The sequence below is a fragment of the Macrobrachium rosenbergii genome, chromosome 28 (genome assembly GCF_040412425.1).
Source record: "Macrobrachium rosenbergii isolate ZJJX-2024 chromosome 28, ASM4041242v1, whole genome shotgun sequence".
NCBI classification, from domain to species: Eukaryota; Metazoa; Arthropoda; class Malacostraca; order Decapoda; family Palaemonidae; genus Macrobrachium; species Macrobrachium rosenbergii.
This window is the reverse complement of record NC_089768.1, coordinates 23,830,001-23,852,500: the sequence shown is the minus strand read 5'-3', so window position 1 is coordinate 23,852,500 and position 22,500 is coordinate 23,830,001.

The window sequence follows — 22,500 nt, the reverse complement described above, 5'->3', positions numbered from 1 at the left end:
CACACACACACACACACATATATATATATATATATATATATATATATATATATATATATATATATATATATAAATATATATATTTCCAAACGTCAACGTTTCGGAAATAAAGCCCATTTTCATGAATACAAAAGGAAAAACAGTCAAAACTAACACAATAGCACATCAATATCAGTCTATGTTTTCGTTTGTTTACTATGTAATTGTTTTTAACTGTGATGTGTTGTTTTGTGTTCTGGTTTTATGTGTTATGTTTATACACTGATAGTCTGCAATTGTTTTAATTTTCATGTTTTATCTTCTACAGCCTTGATTCTTCCGATAATCTGGTCGTTACTAATAAACAAAATATTCATGCTCTTTTACGAATAAATCTTTTTAGGTATAATCATTTTGGCAATATTCACTTGATATAATCGCTATTCAGTTGCATTTCAATTGGTCCCTTGAAAACCTGATTCACTGCGGCTAGAAAATATTTCATCTGTTTGCTTTTGTTCATTCATTAAATTATCCTTATATGAATAAATATGACACTCCTTGTTTAGCTTAATTTACTATTACAATGGAACTTTGAGGAACTGCTTGCTCTCGTGTTATATATTTCATTGGAGGAGCAACAGCAATATACATCAGTTTTTAGTTTTCTGTAAAAGAAAACTATCGTGCCGGCTTTGTCTGTCCGTCCGCCCTCAGATCTTAAAAACTACTGAGACTATATAGTGGGCTGCAAATTGGTATGCTCATAATCCACTCTCCAATCATCAAACATACCGAATTGCAGCCCTCTAGCCTCATTAGTTTTTATTTTATTTAAGGTTAAAGTTAGCCATAATCGTGCGTCTGGCAACGATATATGATAGACCACCACCGGCCCGTGGTTAAAGTTTCATGGCCCACAGCTCATTCAGCATTATACCAAGACCATCGAAAGACAGATCTGTTTTCGGTGGCCTTCATCATACGCTGTACAGAAAACTCGATTGCGCCCGCGAAACTTCAGTGCATTTTTTTTACTTGATTGTTTGTTTATTTTTTTTCATTCTCATTCTTGTGAAGAGTTATAGAGAACTTATGAGGAAAAATTAAAGAAATGATAAGAACAGACAAACTACTGTAACGTAGACGCTTGAAAATTAAATTAAAGTGTCTGCTGCTGTTTCTCGAGGTTGTTTTGAATATCTGGAAGGAATGCAGTAGAGGTTTTTCCTGTTTTTCAAAGAATCATAAAGACCTCTGAAAAAGATTTATATTTTTTTCAGCCATCAGTACGTATATATACACCGGTGTTAATGCATATTTATTCAAGTATTCTTCTTTACAGGAAACAGAGCATTCTTATTAAGTTCTTATATAAACAATAAGAAATCTACAAGCTGTCAGAGCACTTTGCATGAGGGACTTCACCATGCAAATCGATAACAAGAAGCGCAGAACATTAGACCGCACAATAGCAGCGGGAGATCATTTGACTTCGAAATGCGTAAAAACAAAACAAAAACAATAAGAATGGGCGTCGATAAATAATGAGACGTTCGGGAGCCTTTTCCAAAATTATTCGCCTGAGTGAAGTCGTAAAGTCATCAGATATTCAGAGCATATCTAGGGAGCAACAACTTGTTCCTTTTTTTCTCTTCCGAAATGTACCGAATTCGAAGGAAAACAATCGCCCTCAAGTTCTATAGAAGTTCGACTGTCTTGACTATATCCGAAGTTCGCCTACGGACTTATACCGCTTAAAGGTTTCGGGTCAATATCGACCTTGCATTGCCAACGGATAAGGGCCATTATTTTCTATGGAGATATTTCCCTCCAGTGAAACTTTATCAGATCAACTGGCTACAGTACCGTCTGGGGTATATATGCTTCGCTCCTCTCATGAAATATCTCAGGATATCTCTCTTTTCATTTGCGTTCTCTCTCTCTCTCTCTCTCTCTCTCTCTCTCTCTCTCTCTCTCTCTCTCTCTCTCTCTCTCTCTCTCTTTTCAGGTGGGTGAGCATATTGCTTTCAACCTTGTCAAGTTTAAAGCCACTGATCGTTTACGTTTAAATCACAAAATCATAAACTAAATCTTGATTATGGACTTTGATGAGTCTCGGACTGAGAAGGAAAAGTATTTAAGAACAAAAAAAAAAAAAGATGAAATAAAAACAAAACCGCAACGCGTCGAACATTTTAACACATAAACTAAACTCATCCAAAAATTCTCGAATCCCTCCCTCCTCAGAGACGGGGTCCGGACGCAAACCTGTGATTTGCTAAGGCATTCAGCTATAAAGGCTCCGCGGCCACGAGAACCCGCGTGCCTCTTCCAGAACCCTTTTCCAGAGCGTCTCGTCCCGTTCCGGAATGATTCGCCGAACGGTTCGCTTGCTCGCTGACGGCGCGACTTATTCGTGAGAATCGACAGGCGCCTATTTAACGCAAGGTAGCTGGTGGCTCGGTTCATATGCAACATTTAAAAAGGCGTCCTGCAACTGACGGCGGGAATTCTGGGGCGTTTCGGAGGGCTGCGCGAACGAAACCCCGCCGCCCGGAGAGCGAAAGCCGGAGAGAAATTTTGGTGGTTGCGGTTGTGAGTCAAGCAGTCGGGCTACTTCTACACAGGGGACCCAAATTACAGTTTTACTCTTCCCCGAGGCACTCTCCTCCACCACCACCCAAAAACAGACTTTATTTCTTTGAATTTTTGCGCAACTATTTGTCAGTTATTTTTTCTCTTTTTCTTTTTTTTTTTTTTTTTTTTTTTTTTTTGTCTTCCTCACGGCGGCGGCGGCGGCGGCGGCGGCGACGACGTCATATAGATACTTTCAGTGCTAGAAATAACTCTCTCGTTACCTCCGTAAAGAAAGGAAATACAATCAGTCTTATATTTTATTTTTCCGTTTTATTTATTTTTAACATTTCCATAAATACGACGTTACCTTAACCCACATATGATGGATTGTTTTGACAACACTTATTAATTTTCATGTTTTACTCTGTTTTTTTTTTGTATTTAGTTATTCTTGGTAACATGATGGAATTGTAAGGAAAATTGATTCTACGTCTGCATGTATTCATGTAAATGAGCTATATAAAAGGAAGGGGACTATACATTTGCTCGCAAATCTATTAATATGTTTACGATAAAATATTCATATTCAGAACTGCAACTATTATTATGTCAGTATATCTATATATATATATATATATATATATATATATATATATATATATATATATATATATATATATATATATATATATATATATATATATATATATAATGTGTGTGTGTTTGTGTGTGTATGTGTTAGCAAGATTATACCCGTAAGGTATAAGATAAACATTTATATAATGAAAACATTCCTTATGTATGAATAAATTTCTTGGAGAAAGCAAAACGATTGTAAACAATGGCTGTCGCTGTAACTTGCATAACGGAAGTAAAAAGTATTTTAAGCAAATGTTAAAATTTCAACGCGGTCAAGAGAATTAACATATTCCCGGTAGTCCCGAGGCAGGGTAAAAGAGAAGAGTTAAGCGTATTGTTAAAAACCTTGGTGGTTTAGTGCAAGCGGCAACAGATAACAACGGGACCCTCAGGCCAATTAAACTAGCGTTTTTTCTTTTTTTTTTTTTTTTTTTGGCTTCTATCCAGTCATTTTCTTCTTTTATCTAATAATTCTTCTTTCTCCTTTCAATTACTGGGCGATGTCTTTAAAGGTATTTATGCTTTCATATATACGATCAGCAACCTTCCACTGTAAAATGTACATGAAATTTAAAAATGGTAGGCAGGTTAAACGAACACACACACACACACTATCCTTCAACAAAGGCGATTCATTGTGGAGTTAAGTCCTCCCAAATGAGTAGGTGGTAAGTCAGTCTTGTGACCGCTATTTTAGGAAAAATTCTGCGAGAGACTCTGAGAGTAAGGGAATATTTTTTTGAGATAAATACTAGGCAACAGTAATGGAATATTAATAAATTAGGCAGAATTTATGCTGGAAAATAATCTGATGAGGAGAGGTGAATATTACGTCCTACCTATGATCAGAAACAGGTTGAGAATACTAAACGAAAAACGGATAATGATTAGGTTCTATAAAAAAATTAATCTTGTTCTTAAAGAATTTATCATCTTTATTCCACCATACTTATACCTTAGTAACTAAGAACCTTATGTAGACTAACAAAAAACTTCTTTTCTTTGTCTTAGGTCAATATAAACCATAAGACAGCGAGGAGGGATGACCATCTCCTGTCTTTCTGATCTTGCTTGACGATGTCCTGAGACCCAGCGCGGAGTGGTGCACGCCGTGACGTCACACACGCACCTGGCAGGAGGCCAGGGAGAGAGAGAGAGAGACAGAGATCGCCGGCCGCCGGGCAAATGCATAGGCGTCTGCCTCTGTTACGGGGATTTATTGCAGTAAACATACCCAGTCGCAGTGTTCAGGGCATTGGTCTACATGAGAGAAAATTACGTCAGGAAAACGTAATTAATGTCATCGCAGCTGCGAGAATGGGATGATGAGTAATGACAATAAGTAACAATATGGGAAATGGAAAATTTATCCACAAACGAATGCACACATTCAGACCCCACACATACATGTACGTATGTATGTATATATATATATATATATATATATATATATATATATATATATATATATATATATATATATATATATATATATATATATATATATATATATATATATATATATATATATATATATTTATAGGCTAAAGTAGGAAAAGACTGTCGCAGCACTGAACTGATTCCAAAAGAATCATTTAGATCAAAAAGCGCATTGTTGTTACTACGTATGTTTCTTTAATAAGGCATTAATATTCTACAGATCTGTAGTAGTTCAAGGACTTCTAGTCAGGAGAAGAAGTCTTTGTGTGCATGCGCGCGCGCGCAAGCATATGTGTGTGTGTGTGTGTGTGTGTGTGTGTGTGTGTGTGTGTGTGTGTGTGTGTGTGTGTGTGTGTGCGTGTTTGTGAGTCTTTTTGGAGGATGCTTCGTAAAAGTTTTTTTTAATATTGTCCTGAGTGCATGTATATGTAAGTTATCTCTAGATTAAGTTGGCCTTGTGCCAGCACGAACTTGAAATTAGACGATATTAAAACTGATAGTAAAATTATGGTAGGTATTTGTTGCAAGAAAACAGTACGAAGGATAACCTACTCCAGGCTGGGAGTAAAATAGAAATGAAATAGAAATCTATATGTCACTGAAGAAACAGTACGAAGGATAACCTACTCCAGGCTGGGAGTAAAATAGAAATGAAATAGAAATCTATATGTCACTGAAGAAGTGAAACATCAAGAAAGGGTCAGGTTACCTAGAGCTGTTGTTTATCGGTTTTCCACCTGAAGCAAGTAAGGTTCCTCATCACTAAGCCTTATTATATACATATGCGCGCAACGAACTGACAAAGGGATTTCATATTTCCCTGAAACTTTTTTAATTAAATGAAAACCCTAAAAGTTTTTGCTGTTTTGTTTTTACTGTGTTGAAGATGATTTTCAAAATATTTCACCACAGAGAAACCTCTTTAGAATTCAAAATATTCTTCTTTTTAAATCAAGATCACCTCTTTAGAATTCAAAATATTTTTCTTTTTAAATCAAGATCATGGGCCATTTGATATCTAGGAAATATTTTAGAACGAAAACCTGTTTCTTAGCTGATTTACCGCCATCGATGACCACAATTATTGCGATGCCAATTCGAAAAGATTAAACAGTTACCGACGTTGGTATGATCCCAATAGAATTTGGTGGGTGCAAGTATTTCTTTTTATTATTATTATTGTTATTATTATTATTACTAGTGCTGGGGAAAAAGTCTGGGACAGGCACGGATCTCCAAAGCAAGCTCTCGTGAGAAAGGTCTAAAGTGATATCTGTAAATCAGATGGAGGCAACGACTTCCCGATATGTCGATGTGAATTCAAGCCTTGTGGCTCTTCATGAAGCTCAATAACAACATATGCGTTTCATCTAATTTCGCAAAATTCAAGAAACGAACTTCGAGAATGAACATACCACCAAGCTTATGCATGAGCTGAATCGCGCTGCTTGTGAACTGTAAAAGGGATTAGCCACTGATCACAGAATAAAAGTGATAACCTTTTGCTTTACAAATCCAGTCAAAACATACGAGACGGCAACCCCAAGAAGTACGGCCATAATAATTCGCAATACCGGTTTGGGGCATTTATCTTTCACACGCAGTGAAGGGTATTTTCGAAGAATATACTTTACATAATAAAATCTCATCCCTGCTTAAGAGAAATGATTCGAAGTGACTTCGCAGGGGTATTCGACATTGCAAAGAAACTCTTCGAGACATTTTATATCTTTTGGAGACCCAGTTTCTCCTGATATTTTCGTTCTCGTGATGTAAATTCACCTAATCACTAGATGTGCAGAGACAAAGAGTGTATGCAGAATCATTCTAAAACCTGAACTGGCCACTTAAGAGAGAATGGTTGATGATATGTTCCTAATCTTATTCTTATTGTTTTATTATGCGGAGCCTCTTTCTCTCTCTTGTTTATGTACATACATACATATACACACATATGCATATGTGTATATATGTATGTGTGTGTGTATGTATGTGCATAAAAATGCGAGAGAGAGAGAGAGAGAGAGAGAGAGAGAGAGAGAGAGAGAGAGAGAGAGAGAGAGAGAAGGTTTCGCATAAAAAAATAATCATGTAAGATTAGGACTATTGCATCATCCATTTTCTCTAAGTGACCAGTTCTGTTTTAATATATATATATATATATATATATATATATATATATATATATATATATATATATATTATATATATATATATATATATATATATATATATATATATATATATATATATATATATATATAGAGAGAGAGAGAGAGAGAGAGAGAGAGAGAGAGAGAGAGAGAGAGAGAGATAAAAAAAAAATTAAAATCTAAGTCATCATTAACAGAATAGTGCATTTCTGGTTATTTGTCAGATTGTATGCATGAAGAAACGAGATTTATTCTGTTTATTTTACATATGATCATTTATATTTGCTACTTCTTACATAAATTCATCAACTAGAAGTTGAGTTTTTAACGTCTAATTTTTTACTGATCATTGGTATTTAAATTTTCATAACTGTGGATTTGTAAACAAATTTCTAAAAATTCAGAAATCATCAGAGCCACTTCGTAGCTCACATTTTGAAGTAAAGAAATTTTGCAACTAAGTCTCTCTCTCTCTCTCTCTCTCTCTTTAACGCCTGTCGGTAATATCACATTGTTAATTCAGTTATCCCATGCTCCCTTCACGTTAAACAATACTGTTTACAGACTGGAAATTGGAAGCAATATACAGTAACTGAATTGGAGAATTTAAGTATTGCTCATGTATTCTGTGTACACAAGAACTGGCTAATATACAATTTGTTACTTAGTTCTCGATTAAACTATTTGCTACCTGAAAAAACTGTGGAAACAGTACAAGAAATAGGTATACGCCATTAAAAAACGGTCTTACCCACCAATAAAACGAATACATTCTCATTAAATTTTGCCTCCGCCAAAAAATGTGAAGAATGAAGAATGATTTTAGACAGCGTATATAACAACAACAACAACAATGGCCGTCGGGTGGGTCCTTCCCTGCTGGCGAGGCACAATTCCAATTCGACCTATGAGGTGAAGATTCCATCACTGGCATTTCATCAGTGATTCATCGGTAATTAGCTCTCCCTCACCTTACCAACAGCTTCATCTGGAGGAGGCAGGTGAGGTGAAAGAGGATGAACTGAGTGGGGAGGAGGAGGAGGAGGAGGAGGAGGAGGAGGAATAGGAATATGGTGATTTGGGGATATAGGTATGGGATGAAGGAACGGGCAGGGAGGGTAGGAAGGGGAGGGGGACTGAAGGGCAGGGAGGGTAGGAGGGGGAGGGGACTGAAGGGCAGGGAGGGGTAGGAGGGGAGGGGGATTGGAGGGTTAAGACCTGGGCCAGAACCATCATCATCATCATCATCATCATCGTAGTCATCCCCGCAGCCCCTTCTGTCGCTGCCCGCGGGGGAAAGCCAACAAAAAGATTGATTTATATGCACAATAACTTCGGTCATTTTCATAATGCTTCCGGTCGTATGAATGAGCTGCACTTTATAGTTTCTTCTTTGCTCGGAGCCTAATCACGGGGGATGCCTTTTTATCTGGTCTAAAAGCAGTCAAAAGCAAAAACCTCCCTCGGACGAAGATGGGCCGCGTGGAAGCCTCTGGCAGCTCTCATTCTTGGGCCGAAAGAGAGAAAGAGAGAGAAAAGAGCCCCCGCTGTGCTAACGACCTACCGACTAATACAGTACACAGTAAGTTATTGAATCCATATTGTTCCACTTGTTTAAATTACACGGGCTGCTGTTAACGAGGCCGTCATCTTAAATGGTTTATTGATATCCTTAGCCCACATCGCGTTGTAATTGGGAAGCCTGCGGAGGTGGGCCAATACGGAGTAATTAAAGATACTTAGTAAATGGCCAAAGTGGATTTCCATTGATTTCCGTACCTGTGCGAATGCATGTAACCTTCTGGCTCGTCATCGCTGGCTGCAATTAACAGTCGTTTGGGCACCGTAATGATTTCCTAACTGCGCTGCAAATATGGCTGCAATCAAGATATTTCTCGATTATCATATATCACGCGTTATGATCAGTTCCTTAATCTTCAAAACAGCTATTTCTTCCTAATGATAGTATCTTCTGGTTGTCCCCGGTTTTAGCAGAATTTATTCTGTTTTTAAATACAAGCGACATCTCTCTCTCTCTCTCTCTCTCTCTCTCTCTCTCTCTCTCTCTCTCTCTCTCTCTCTCTCTCTCTCTACAAGTTCCCAGTGAAAATTACAGAGTACTGAGAAAAAATAGGTTAAGGAAGACACAGGTTAACCGGACAAATAAAAGCATAAATAACAGAAATAAGCAATTATTCCTGTGATTATAAAAACAAGATGTTCCTAAAGCTGATAAAATAATAGAATATACCCTTAGGATTAAAATTCAGGTGGTATGTTCCCAATAAAAATTTTACATACATCTTTACTAAGGCGAGTTGTCCCCATAGATTTTATAGAACGCGAAGACTTCGCGTATTTTCAAATGGCAAAAATAATGGAAATAAGCAAGAGAAAAATGTGGAGTGTAAATTCAAAAGCAAAATAGCAATAGGGGAACACGGAAGAAGGAAATCATCCCAAAGCTGGACTGCAGAGAGAAAGAGCTACTGACTTGCTATGTATTTTACAAAGGTTTTTCATTGGATTGGTAATAACACTGAATCCAAGGAATAATCATGCATTATTATTATTATTATTATTATTATTATTATTATTATTAGCAAAGCAGACCGAAGTAAAGATACAAGGAATGAATGAAAAACATATGCAACAAAAAAAAAAAATTGAAAAAATTAACTGCCGATAAAAATGAATACTCTAAATGAACTAGAACAAGAGGCCATACGACTTTAAGAGGTCATTCCAGCGTCAATGACCTTACTTGATGATACCCAATCTTAAAACACAATTATCAGAGAAATTCAGGTGTAGGACAGCGTAACACACGACACTACAAGATGAGTGGCAGTCTTTGTCTAAAGAACTTCAAGCCGCAGAGGATGATAGTGATCGTTTTCCGTTGATATTATTGCCGAAAAGAATACTGTCCGATGATGTTTTAAATTATTATTATTATTATTATTATTATTATTATTATTATTATTATTATTATTATTATTATTATTATTATTATATAAAGAACGGTATATCCACCACATCAGGCAATTCCATCAAGATAAGTATATCTTAGTTTAACCAGACCACTGAGCTGATTAACAGCTCTCCTAGGGCTGGCCCGAAGGATTAGATTTATTCTACGTGGCTAAGAACCAACTGGTTACCTAGCATCGGGACCTACAGCTTATTGTGGAATCCGAACCACATTACGACGAGAAATGAATTTCTATCACCAGAAATAAATTCCTCTAATTCTTAAAATCTACGTAGCATACAAAAAAATCCGACAAAGATAGAACAAAGTTTCAGAAATGTAATAACAATATAACCTTTAAAAATTACTCATAGTTGCATGAGTCTTAAAATGGAGAAACAAATCCACAATTATGTATATGTACGTATATTTAAATTTAAGATAAAACTGTACAGATTCCCGAAAGCTATCTGTACAATTTTATCTTTAAATATATGCACATATACATAACTGTGGATTTGTTTCTCAAATAAACTTTTCTGAAGGCAACAGGCTATAGAAACAAAAGGTGACTTATCCTTCTAGTTGCACTGAACATTATGCTTTCTGAGTAAGACCAAAATGTAAGCTTGGAGTCAGTCATCACCAAATATCGCTAAATTATAACACTCATTTACCAGGGTGTCACAGTGTACAGCAAAATAAGGTTAATGTATATAAATGCAGTTAAACAGTAGCTAATTTTTTCTAATAAAGTTGATCCTCTCATTTGAATGCACACAGCGCTTATTAATGTGATTCAAAACTCACTCACAAATTTTCAAATCAAATCATATCTGTTTACTTATATTTCGTATCTCTCTAAACTGTCTTAAAGCAAGTATTAAACATAGATTAGAAACATGTAGCAAACAAATATACAAGGTTATAATAAAGACTAAATATCAAATACAACTACTTTAACTGTAATACTTATCTTTAGATATATATATATATATATATATATATATATATATATATATATGTGTGTGTGTGTGTGTGTGTGTGTATGTGTGTGTGTGTGTGTGTGTGTGAGTGTGTATCCTTCAGGAGAGTCAGAGACAGAGGCACAAACTATTTCTGAGATATTAATTTTCTTGTTTAAGTTTACAGTTTATTGACGTTCATCTACAGACCTTTATCTAATATAAGCATCCTGGTTATCTAACCACAGCACGAAGTACTCGCGTTACAATAACCTCCGAACATATTATAACCTCTGTTTGTATGAGCGTAATGAGCCTCTAAGCCTCCGACGGGAACCGAGGCGACGAAATTCCTGAGATGATTTCCTACGGGACGATTCCAAACAAAGGCCCAGTTCCCCTGGGCCTCTCCCCTCCCCTACGGAGGGAAACCGGGCTCCCGGTGTATGGCATAACTAGCACTTGTGATTGACAGGGGCTTCTTAATTAGTAGATGGAATTTGATAGATGGACAAGTCAAGACTCCCTCAACATGACAGGAAGTTCCTCCTGCGGGTGTCGGTACCATGAAGGAGGTCCCCGAAGGAGATGTACGTCATAATTATCCTCGACCTAACACGATTATCCTGGCTCGCTCGCTCCCTCCCTCCCTCCCCACCTCCCCCTTCAACCCACCCTCCCAAGTCTCGGTTTTGGGGATCTCCGCTTGTTTTAGATCAGTCATGCGGAGGTCATGGTCGAATCTCAAGGGGTCCTTCAATTTCGCTATGGGCTACGGTGCACTGGTTGGAAAATGGCTGGGAAAATTAAATTCTCTCTCTCTCTCTCTCTCTCTCTCTCTCTCTCTCTCTCTCTCTCTCTCTCTCTCTCTCTCTCTTTTGTGGGTGTTGGCGTGGATGGTGGAAGAATGGACGTGGTTTTGTACAGCAATGGCAAAGTGCTGTAGAGTGCACGAACTCATTATTCCCTTTCTTTTTCTTTGCAGAGGTAAAGCACATAGAAACTCATTACAAATGCACTGAAATCTTATATGTATACGCATGTATACAATATGTATACAACAGATAATCCTCAGCTGATTAATTTCAAATAAATTGAGAACTTAATATCCTATTCTGCATGGTGGAAGTTTCAGTTTCATCGAAATTCCTTGGTTTTTTTTTTCGTGTCCCCAGTTACGAAAGAAATTTAAAACCTAACTGAAATTTTTGCCCTTTTGGTTGAGCAAAGTTCACTAAAACGTAATAGTTCCACATAAGAAAATGGAATAAATATTATGAAATATTTTCTTCAAACAACTATCGATGAGTGTTTGGTTATCATCATGTGTAGTGTCCTAATGGAGAATCTAAGGGTACAAACCCAGCAGGCTTCAGAGATGGTTTGGAGACTCTGAGTTTTCATTTTGAAATGATCAAACACAGGGTCACGAAATGTAGGATTAACCCACTGTACTGGAATAGCTTGTTTTCCTGTACCAGCTCCTTTTATATATATATATATATATATATATATATATATATATATATATATATATATATATATATATAAATATATATATATATATATATATAAAGATAAAATCCACGAAGGAAGGGAAACACTGGAGTGCTGAGGCCTTTCGACTTTTCGTCCTTTGTAAAGGACGAAAGAGTCGAAAGGCCTCTGCAGTACTCCAGTGTTTCTCTTCCTTCGTGGATTTTATCTTTATTTATTTATTCATCACGTTCCATATTTTCGTGATTCAGTTATACACACACACACACACACACACACACACACACATATATATATATATATATATATATATATATATATATATATATATATATAAAAAGGCGTTTCTGACAATATGTAGGCTATAAGTCCCATAAAAATTAAAACTAGAGTCTCCAGTGCCGCCGCTACCATTAAATCAAAGGTTATCTACTTCTGCCTCTTGCAATTATAAGTTTTTTTTTTTTTAGTTTACTTATCCATGAACTCAAATGAATAAACAAAGTGATTACAAACATTAAATTCAGATTCCCAGTAGGAGTTCCAAAATGTGAAAACTGTAGTGGTTGTGGATATAGAGCTATTTCAAAACAATCACTTCACTGATCTCCCCGAAACTGGAACAGCTAACAATATGCTTGCTTATTCTTAAACTGAAGTTCATAGCATATTATTAAAATATTTGTATCATAACGTTATTAACATTATATTCCAAAGGAAGCGCGACATTGCTTGATGTTGATTTCTCGTAGAGTTTGTGAATCCAGGACTAAATGATTTCCAATGACCACATACTGCTGTTCAAAGAGACCATTTTTCAAATAATTTCAATGTCCACAACTACCATAAATAGCAGTCTATTAGCAAGAAATTCAGTTTAATTTTCTAATGAAAGTTATCGTTTCATGACAATATTTGTTGACGTTAATTTGCATATTTATTTGAGCTAAAATTGAATGTATTAATTTATATATATATTTCCTATTAAATTTATATAATATATATATTGATATATATATGTATATGTATATATATTAGTATATATATAAATATATATATATATATATATAAAATCAGGATGATCCATGAAACACAGGGAAAAAGAATGATCTGCGTAAAAGAACAGAGACAAGGAAAAACAAATGTCAAAAAGAAAAGTTGCTATTGCTGATTCGCAAATATCAAACTGTGCTCTTGGATTTTTCCTTCAATAATTCGTGTAAAACAAAATCCGAAACACGAACGTCTCGAATACTACAAATTGTATAACCGTGATGATTATTTCATGTTGAGATGACAGTGTTCACAAGAAGTACAGGCGAATAACGCCTTGCAGGAGTGTTCAGATTCCAACTCTAGCCATTGGATAATACGGCTACAATTAAGAGATCAGAAATTTGCGTTTGAGCACGCACTCAGAGAACGGGTGAATATCTGCCATTTGTTTTGGATCAGTGATCTCCGATTGCATTAAAGACGACTCAGGACTCCATCGCATCACCTCATAATCAATTCAGTCTCATTCATCAGATACCGAACTTGGTTTCGGGAAATCCAAACAGCCCAGTTCTGAACTGGTCTGAAATTTAACATAAGTCACAATAGGGTAAAGGAGGGCTTGATGGTCAACACCTGGCCACTGTGTCATTCATCTGTACTTTCATACATATGTACGCACATACACATATGTACGTGAGTACACACACATACACATGTTCACTCATTCCACTGGGCCATCAGGATTTATGTGGTCCAGAACCTCACACACCGATCTTTAGGTTTGTTTAAAGATTCAAACTTTGATTGAATATACGCACGTGGGCTTATGTCTATTACGTGCACAACCGCTAACGATAAATAAGAAACCACGCCTAGGACGACGATTTGGAAATATTAGTACAAATTGCCCTCGCGTTATCTTCCTTTTCGTGGAATATCTGCAGCTCGGAGAAATACGCTGGCGAAGTCTGTGATTATTTTGGTTTAAGGAGAATTGATGAACGCGAAAGGGCAAGGCGCTTGATCTGCCTGACTAGGGAACCGGGGGCAGCGAATTTATCTCATTTACATCAGAGCAATAGGATGTCAGGAGATAAAATTCCTTGTAAATACAAAGATTCCCTTTCTCCCGTTGGAGAGAGAGAGAGAGAGAGAGAGAGAGAGAGAGAGAGAGAGAGAGAGAGAGAGAGAGAGAGAGAGATGAAGGAGGGATTCGCAGAAAGACTATCTGAAACACAGACCATCGAACATGCTAATTAAGTACCTCGCAATTGGTCCATAAACCCATCACATTATTAAGGAAAATCATCCCTTCTTGGACCATTAAAATAGTAATCCATAGCATAGTAAAGAAGGTTGAGACAGCGTAAACTCGCTCACCAGTCCCGTATTGGCAGATAATAACGATGATCCGAATACCATCATTGGAGTTCAACCTATCATCACCACCACTGTTGCCAATGCCCATTAGAAAAAATCCCCTGCCCTCTCTCCCTGCCTCGCTCCAACGCCCCCCACACAACAAACCCCCGATATCTCAAGAGCAAATTACAAAGCTCCACGATTCCTTGGCCTCAGTGTAGCCAACACAACGAAGAGGATATAAAAATTTCTTTTATTCCTTTCTTTACTGCCGATATAAATAATGCTTTAACCACGGTTACCAATGCTGCCTGTGCAAAACAGAATACGTTCTTCCTTTAAATTCATCCTCGGATTTCTGACCATTTTCTGGACGGTGCGTGTTCGTTCCTTCCCTCGCTGGAAATCGAAATATTTCTCCCGGTTTTCCCTCTTCATTAAAACCAGAGATTCTGCCACTTTCGGCGATTTTCTTTATATGCAACGTAATACGCTGTAAAATGAGGCTTATGTCAGACTGTAAAGGCAAAATAATCTCTTCTTTTGAATGGTTAGAAATGGCTTTATTTCTCTTATGAAATTCCATTGAATATTCTGAACACATGACTTACACGTTGCCTGGTCGCCTACCGTTCGGTCAGGACTGTAAAAAAAAAAAAAAAAAAAAAAAAAAAAAAAAAAAAAATTTCGTATCTCTATTTAGTTCTTTTGTTATTTCCCTAAATGTTGAGACTCGTACAAGACGGGAATATCACAGTTTTCTACCTTTTTTATTCTTCCTTGTCTGAGGAGGAGTCAGGGGTTTTTATCAGAGTGTTTTTGTAACATAACAAATGTTAACAGACGTTGCCGCACAGATGAAATTAGATGTGGTTCTCATCCTCATACAACACGGCATTTGCCTGGTATCTCTCTCTCTCTCTCTCTCTCTCTCTCTCTCTCTCTCTCTCTCTCTCTCTCTCTCTGCATAAAATAATTTGATCTAATGGAGACTTGTAAATAATTTATGATTCTAATCGGGAAATCGCTATTGAAGAAATATATCATACTGTTAAATTAATTTTGCAAAGTGCCTATTATGTAAATACTGCATAGATAATCCCCCTTAATGCAATGATTCATTCAGCTAAGATACTTGCCGGTCATTTTTTTACCATGACTGGTTTTATGTATTCTGAAGATACCATTTTAGTTGAGAGCACAGCTGCCAACACCATCTTAGTTTTCTCATTTATTTTTCGGGCTTCCGTATCTTACAATTTTTTTTAAATATTTCATCTGGTTCTCTTCCCTAAAATCCAATTAGATTTATTTCGTAAATTTTCTTATCGGAGTCAAATCGTTCGTTTCTCGTGATTTGTAACTTATTCGGCGCCCTGAATCGAGCTGCGTAATATGACTGTTATCTGTTACTTTGCTTTAACACTTGAACGTCATGCGAAACATCCATAAAGGAGCGGTTCATAAAACATTACACGGTACGAAAAAGCAATAATCAGTAAAACATTTACGAAAAACATCTGGATAACTGATGGATTCCGTGTTACGACGGCTATCAACTCTGACGATAGATTAAATCCCTTGTAGAAAAAAAAGGGGGACCGGAAGAACTAGCGTATCGTCTCGAGATCTAGAAAATGAATCAGAATCTATAGAGTTATTGCAGATGGCATGGTCTAGATAGCATCTGTTCAATTACATGGACGCGGAGGTCTCCTGTGGACACGACAGGTGTGCAGTCAATGACATTTTTTGGGTCGGAAAAATTTCTCTCGAGAGTTGTGAGGGTCGAAGAACGTTTTCTTTTCAGAGGAATTTGTACTTTACTTGATTTCTACTACTACTACTACTACTACTACTACTACTACTACTAATAATAATAATAATAATAATAATAATAATAATAATAATAATAATAATAATAATGATGATGATGATGATGATGATGATAATAACAATAATGCAAATATTCACAATGAATAATAATAAATCATTTAATAATAATAACAAATGAAAAATAAATAATAATAGGGAGCTGAGCACGAAACTGGAATTTATTTTATCATTTGTACAACAACTTTAATAAATAATAATTTAATAATAATAATAATATTATTAATAATAAATAATAATAATAATAATAATAATAATAATAATAATAATAATAATAATAATAATAATAATAATGATGATAATAAAATAATTAATAAAATAATAATAATAATAATAATAATAAAAACTTAATGGCTTATCTTTTTTTTGAAAAAACAACTAAAGAAAATTGATGGTTCTTTTTTTTCGTAAAACAACAGGAGATATCTTTGTCCGATAACATTCATTATTACTTTCCTGCTAAGTTAGATGTCAGTTTTACCTAACTCCTCGAATGTGACATCTTTATTCTTTTCTCTATGATTTATTAAAATTGTTGTGATTATTTTTCCTTCAAAGCTTCGCATGCGATTTCTTCCACTTATCTTTTTCATGGTTAGCCTACCTTAACGGTTCCTCTTGCTAAGGCTGAATATCGTTTTCTGTGCATTCCGATTTTCTTTTTTTTTTAACACTCAAACAAAGGAATCAAGATTGAGATCGAGCAACTTATCTGGGGTCCGAAGTGATGTTACCAGCCAGCGTATTGGCATATTGGTAAATAGTCTAGCAGCCAGCTTAATACTTTTAATACTATTAAATTTTCTTCTAAAAAAATTATCAAACGGATTTATTTTCATGGAAAAATAATATACGCATTAAAAAGGGAGACAGTAATGATTATAAATGATGCGATACTAATGATGATTCAGAAACACAGCATTCCCGGTAAAGACTTTTGAAATCACTATTTGTAGTAATCTCTTTACCAGATTGCTAATTTGATTGATATAATCAGAAATAAACGTGAAAAATTATTGTAATTTTTATTCATGATGAGACTGCATTCCTGTTCAACAACTCCACGTGCCATGAACTATTAACTACCACGTTTCCCTAGAACAGAAAAAACACGACAGAAAAAAGAACAAATTACTTTTATTTTAACGTTGGCAAAGGGCAAGAAATTTTTGTGAAAACAATTAAAAAAAAAAGTCAAAGAAATACCTTTGCGAGCTTTCGCAGAACCGAGTGTTCATGTTGCAAAAAAAAAGTGAAGGGGGGGGGACTTTATAGCAACATATTGGTGAAAATCGCTGGTACGCTGTAATAAATTAGCTGCTAAAATGGGTAAGCAAACGGTAAACAAATCAGATGGTAAAATAAAGGAAACTACATCCTAATGTAACCTCAAGCAAAGAGCCGCACATTAAATACAAAAGCCTGCTGGAGGAATGAATGAATTTTGAATGGGGGACAGTTGCCCAAGTGTCCAGAAAACTGAATACTCGGTGGGCTGAAATGCTAAGTACCAATATATGTAATGTTTGTTAAACTTAGCGAGATATTAATGAACAACTCGTAGTCCAAGAATTGTGGCATGACTTACTGGTCAATGGGTTAATTAAGTTTTTAATTGTTAATTAGATAAGTTAGATGCTGTCTAGGATACATAAAAAAATTTAGTAAAATCGATGTTTTACGGAAAAGTAAAACCCGTTTCGTGTTCGTAACAAAGGAACAGACGCATGTGAAGAAAGGTTGCTTTATTCTTATCTGATAGCTATTCATCAATTTTTTTCTCTTATCACTATCCTGAAGTTTGTACCTTATAGGAATCTGCCTTTTGCTTTCGTAGATAAATATATTCTGCTCCTTTGAATTTCTGTTTTGTTCCACATGAATGTGTAACTGTTTCGTACAATAATAATAACAATAATAATAATAATAATAATAATAATAATAATAATAATAATAATAATAATAATAATAAATAATAAGGTTTGGCCCTCTTTTTGATGTTTTTGATAATAAATAAAATAATATTTTACTTAATTCTGTTACTAAAGAAGAAAAAGACTAATAAGAGAGTTGAAACAAGATTAATGCAACCAACGCTGCCATCATATTCAACAAAATAATAATAATAATAATAATAATAATAATAATAATAATAATAATAATAATAATAATAATAACTGAGAAACAAATCCACAGTTATGTATATGTACATATATTTAAGGATAAATTTGTACAGATAGCTTTCGGGAATCTGTTCGATTCCCCTTTTCAATCGAACAGATTCCCGAAACCTATCTGTACAGATTTATCTTTAAATATAATATACATATATACTGTATAACTGTGGATTATTTCCTCCATTTGAAGACTCATGCTACTATGAGTATTTTTGAACAACAACAACAACAACAACAACAACAACAATAATAATAATAATAATAATAATGAAATCACGATGACTCGTATGGTATTTGAATCATTCAAGTCTATTTGTCAGGGGGCTCCGCTAAGTAACTCCTCGACCCCTGCCTTTCACTCCGAAATGGGATTAGCTCATTGTTTCCCAACGAAGAAGAAGATGATGACACGGATCGAGACAAGTCATTGATCGTAATCAATACGAAAACACAGCAATAACATTCTTGATATTCATCCCATCTGTTCTGTGACGAGATACATATTTCATCCGACAACAATGGATTAATTCACTGTCATTTTCCGATCAGAAATGGCGTCGAGGGTAAATAAATCGCGCTGGGGGGGGGGGGGAATGGGTGATATTCACTTTCTCATTTCGGGTCACAGAAACAGTTTTCATTGTTCGATTCCAGCCCCCCTCTCTCTCACCCACTCACTCGCCTCTCACGCTCTCAATAATCCTTGTTCTTCCATTTGTAGCCAATGGGAGGTTGCGTGTGCTCATGTGTGTGTGTGTGTGTGTGTGAGAGAGAGAGAGAGAGAGAGAGAGAGAGAGAGAGAGAGAGAGAGAGAGAGAGATCTTGAGCTTATTGCATGACCTCCTGTACAGGAGGGAATGCAACTTACGAGAGAATCCAGCATAACTTCATAATGAAGTCGTTCCTTATGTTTCGGTACAGGACTGTGACTCAAAATCTAGGCCTAGGCTTTATGAAGAACATGGTAATGAATAATTTCAAGTATGTCGCCCAAAAGCTACACTACTGCAGTGCGTATCTGTATCACCTTTGATATATCTTTCTCTAGCTTTATAACAAATTCGGCTTTTGGGCGACATACTTGAAATTATTCATTACCACGTTCTTCATAAAGCCTAGGCCTAGATTTTGAATCACAGTCCTTCACCGAAACATAAGGAACGACTTCACTACGAAGTTACGCTGGAAACTCTCGTAAGTTTTGCATTCCCTCCTGTACAGGAGATCTTGCAATAAGATCAAGATCTCTCTCTCTCTCTCTCTCTCTCTCTCTCTCTCTCTCTCTCTCTCTCTCTCCCGACTCGAATCAAAGATGTCATCGGCCTTCACTCTGGCTCTCTGAAACTGAAAGAATTTCTGCCACACTAATCTTAACTAAAGCATCACGCGTAGCACGAACAAAGAATGGAGACTACGGAGGCTATCCCTATTAAGCAGACGAAAATAGAGTCTACTTAAAAGGATACATTGGCATTCGAGTCACCTCCCACCTTCATAATAGCATACACCGACTTCGCATTTTGAATCTGTCTTATTCAACTTCGTAAAGGGTACAAGTCTTTTACCCTCGAACTTTGAGAATAATTCAAAAGTTTTCACCAAACAATTTCCCGCGTCACTCAAACTTGGCGACATCGTTATAGTTTCATCCTACGGTAATTATAAAGAGACGGCGAATGCTGAAGTTGGTATTCGCAGTTAGAACTTGAGTGGGGGTCGCGCACTCTAAATGAAGAAAATGATGGACGCTGTTAGACTCCCGGTTCGATAGATCGAGCCTCAGCAGGCTCAGTTTTAGCTGGAATCGGAACTGGAATCGAAGCACTGGGACCTATGAAGTCATTCGGCTCTGAAAATAATTTGAAACAATTGTTAGGAGAGGGAGAAAAGCAAGACTGAAGAAAGAGAATACGAATGCAGGTTTAGTGAAAGGAACGAAAGGGGTTGCAGTTGGGAGCTGACGGAACACTGTATAGAACATTAAGTAATATGTGTGTGCGTTTGAACAACGGACGACCTTTGAACAACGGACGACCTTTGAAGTATTTTATTTTTTGGTAGGGGACAACCTCAGTTAGATACAATAATTTGTTAAAAACATTTTGTTTCTGTTTATTGAACAGAGAGAGAGAGAGAGAGAGAGAGAGAGAGAGAGAGAGAGAGAGAGAGAGAGGAGAGGCTAAACAAGGTCAAGGAGAGAGAGATTCCTCATGTCTAAGGAATGTTAATCTCTACTTGGTATTTTAAAGAAACTCCTGTCCGACAGAGAGAGAGAGAGAGAGAGAGAGAGAGAGAGAGAGAGAGAGAGAGAGAGAGAGAGAGAGAGAGATTCCACATGCGCAAGGAATGTCAATCCGACTTAGTATTTTAAAGAAACTCCTGTCCTAACAGAGAGAGAGAGAGAGAGAGAGAGAGAGAGAGAGAGAGAGAGAGAGAGAGAGAGAGAGAGAGAGAGATTCCACATGCCCAAGGAATGTTAATCCTAAGCAATATTTTAAAAACACTTCTGTCCTGACAGAGAGAGAGAGAGAGAGAGAGAGAGAGAGAGAGAGAGAGAGAGAGAGAGAGAGAGATTCCACATGCGCAAGGAATGTCAATCCGACGTAGTATTTTAAAGAAACTCCTGTCCTAACACACACACAAACACACACACACTCACAGAGAGAGAGAGAGAGAGAGAGAGAGAGAGAGAGAGAGAGAGAGAGAGAGAGATTCCACATGCCCACGGGATGTTAATTCTACTACGCAGTATTTTAAAGACACTCCTGTCCTGAGAGAGAGAGAGAGAGAGAGAGAGAGAGAGAGAGAGAGAGAGAGAGAGAGAGAGATTCCACACGCCCAAGGAATGTCAATCCTACGTAGTAGTTTAAAGACACTCCTCTTCGAACAGAGAGACAGAGAGAGAGAGAGAGAGAGAGAGAGAGAGAGAGAGAGAGAGAGAGAGAGAGATTCTACATGCCCAAGGAATGTCAATCCTACGCAGTATTTTAAAGAAACTCCTGTCCTGACAGAGAGAGAGAGAGAGAGAGAGAGAGAGAGAGAGAGAGAGAGAGAGAGAGATATTCTACAGGCCCAAGGAATGTCAATCTCACGTAGTATTTTACAGACACTCCTCCGGACAGAGAGAGAGAGAGAGATTCCACATGCCCAGGGAATGTTAATCCCACGTAGTATTTTCAAGACACCCCTCTCCAGACAGAGAGAGAGAGAGAGAGAGAGAGAGAGAGAGAGAGAGAGAGAGAGAAGCTCCTGACCTGGGCATTGGTACGAAAGGGAGCCGAGAGATGGTACGAGAGAGTACTACCACTGCTGCTGCTGGGGTCTTACATCAGGAGCAGTGGTAATCCGGGTCCGTCTGGTCCTTTTACAGCAAATACGGTCATATCCAGTTACAGGTCCTGCCAAGGTCCTACCTGCCTCTTCGGACAACACCTGTAATTTACGTCCAAGCGGCAGAGGTAGCACAAAGTGACCCCAGAAGAGTTCCTTCGCTACGAAAGTAATTATCGTTACACTTCTGTTATTGATAATGTGGGGAAATAGTGAACTGGCAATTATTAACGTAGGGCACGTAATGAAACGATCAGATAATCAGATAAGATTTAGAATAAAGAGTGTCAGATGAGGTCAGCATTAAAATTCTAAGATTTTCTTTTTAAATATTATTTATCTTTTCCAAAACAGTTTATGTATGCATCAACGAATTTTAGAACCCGCATCATGATGGGTAATATTCTAAATTTTCCGTGGATAAATGTTCACTAAAATACAGTATCTATACAACACCAAGATATATTCTTTTTACAGTAACCAAATAAGTATTGTACTCTGTAACTCCAAAG